Raw genomic sequence first — 2,863 nt, 5'->3', positions numbered from 1 at the left:
TATTGACATTAAATTTGTCCTGAAATCTGTACTCTGACCTCTTTAAAGAACAATCAGTCGCACTTTTTCTGTCAGACAAAACTAACACTATCTAAATCTACGAGATCTAAACACTCCCTATATAAACTCTCAACTAGGCTCAAATGGGTCCGAGACAGTCCGCACAAGCTCGAAGAGTTAATTGCAAGTGTAATATTAACACAGCCATGCTCCCGAATAAAGCTGCTCTCATCCATGTATTTTTGTCTCTCTGCTCTAATAAAATCCAGATTTTACCACGTGTCGACTCACTATCTTTTAAAGCATTTCCAGGCAGTTTCTCTGCTCTAATAAAATCCAGATTTTTATTTTTAATTTTTTTAACCACAGCCTCATCTGACAAAAAGCCCCATTCAAGTAACTATAAGACCACGTCTGTGCCGTGAACACAGACGCAAAGATTTACGATATAGAAACTTAGAATGTCATTTTCTCACACAGCCCACAGCGTTGCAGCGACTGAGGTTTGTTTCCTCAGCAGCCCACACACTTTTTTTTTTTTTTTTGATAACTCTGTACTCCAGGTTTTCCATGAAGAGTGTTTTCGCTCTGCTGGATGTTTTGATTTGGATGCTTCATCTTTTTGTTTGCGTGTCCACGGTCAGTCAGCTGCTTATACAGACTCTTGATACCGAATTAGATTATATTTGATTGGATCAAATTGGTTTCTGTTTGGACTGCAATGAATTGAGTTTAGTTGGTAGTAACTAATAACAGATATCAAGCTTGTTCTGTCTTTTAAGTGCCGTGAGGTCATATGTGTTTTGAATTAGCATGACATAAATAAACTGAATTGAGCTGAATCCAGTAAAAGTGTCATGATTTTGTACAAAAATAGAAATTTGATTCTCTTCTTGTGTACCCACAGTGATCTTTCCCAGATGGAAACCATTGCACTGCACCATGCACTCAACAATCAATACACAGCGTCCAAGCAGGGTAGACTCAGAACTATTCTGGGATCCTTTGATCAGAAATGAATGCAGCGCTATTGACTGTGCAGTGAAAAAGAAGCTATAGAACCAAAATCTAGAGCCCGTGTTACGCTCATTTACAGATTCATACTCTCATTCCATCACGCTATTTGAATTTGTGTACACACTGTAAGGTTGGAACACTTATCTGTTTGGGTCATGGAAAAACTAACAACCAGACAGGCAGTATGCAAATATATGTTTCAGAGTGATGTCATTAAGTAAAGGTGCAGGAGTCTGGACTGCAAATGAGGCGTCAAAGAGCAGCATCTTCTCTGGGAGAGAATAACTGTCTTTGATGTGCACAAATGTATGTGAATCTTTCCCTTAAAAGACCATTGATGCAGATTTAGATACATTTTTTTAAACAGAACTGTTGAAAACACTGGTATTACTTGTTCTTTGTGAAGAGAAAATGTTGCGATGTAACTGGAGCAAAAAAAACCATTCGATAAATTGAGGTATTTAATAAAAGAAGTGGGACTTGCAGTGTTTTTGTAACTGCTTCGCACAAGGAAACATGCATTTGATGTCTCTGGTTTTGATTCATTCATTACTTTGACAGACAAGTCTGACACACAAAACAAATGAAATACTTTTAATAATACCTTTACCTTGGCTCTAATTGATCTACAATGTTATGGCACCAAAGCTGTCATTTTCAACCACTGCAAGTATGCATTTAGTCATAAATTGGGCATAAAAATGCAGTGATTACATTCGATCTCGCCTAATGGTGCCAAAATTGTGGTTTGAAAAGTCCTCATGATCTGTGGGTTTTTAATCGTATATGTTGTTGTTCTTGCTTGTGCTAACTGTGGGGTTCGCCTTCCAAATGATTTCCAGACATTAGATTTGATGATGCGTCGTGGGCCACATCAGTGCTGGTTGCCAGACGGGTTCTGTTAATCTCGCTAACAACCGAGGTGCCTTTTTGACGCTTTCACTGCTAGATCTGAGCTGGGATGTGCTATGTAAACGGCATGCTGACTCGTCACCCACTTGCGTTTCAAACTGCCGTTGACGAGGAAGTCGTGCCTTGTCTACATCTAAGATCTGAAGCGAAACCTCATTAAACTAGAGTTTCATAGTAGAATCAGGCCAGCAACTGGCGTTTTAACATTTTGTTCAGTCCACAGTTCTGTGTTCTGATGTAATTTTCAGATTTTCATGTTAAAATCAGGTTCTGAATTGGACCATTTCATCTCTAATCCCTTAACAAAAAGCTACAAAACTCATGGAAGAAGAGTGAGAACCTTGACAAGCAAAATGGGATCTCTTTAAAGTTCAACACTAAATCTCCAACGTCTTTAAAACACATGCAAACAACTGTTGTCATCTTCAGTTCACCTGTACACCAAAACATTGACTAAAAGAAGTGGGAATTTGAAGGCTTACGACTCAGTGTAGCATTTTTATGATTTTTGCAGGTATTTTCTTTGTCTTGACTCACTTTGCAGACAAAAAAATCATTCAATTGAATGAATGAATGGGCCAAAAGCTCTCTGCTCTAATGAATTTGAGTTTGAGATCGTTTTTCTGTTTTGATGCACATGATGGTTTGGAATCTTCACAATTCCGAACTAAATCGGTTTTTAAAAGATCCATATTTCTCCAAGTGCCAGGCTCTTTTTCTGCTCACTGAGGGTGTGGTAACAGGAACACTTTCATGCTCTTTCTCCATCCCACAGACAGGGTCTTAGGGGAGCCACTCGTCAAGTTGTGCAGGGGAGGAGTTTTAGTGTGTTTGGGCAACTCTGAGTAATCAGTCCTATCATCACATCACAAGGCTGCCTCCACACTTGCCCCCCCCCCTCGTACATGGGATTATTTTTCCTGAGCAGCAGCCG

This window comes from Leuresthes tenuis, unplaced genomic scaffold, assembly GCF_036924035.1.
Source record: "Leuresthes tenuis unplaced genomic scaffold, fLeuTen1.0.hap1 SCAF_1, whole genome shotgun sequence".
In the NCBI taxonomy this organism is placed as follows: domain Eukaryota; kingdom Metazoa; phylum Chordata; class Actinopteri; order Atheriniformes; family Atherinopsidae; genus Leuresthes; species Leuresthes tenuis.
The sequence above is the reverse complement of the archived record's forward strand: the minus strand, read 5'-3'. Positions refer to the sequence as shown.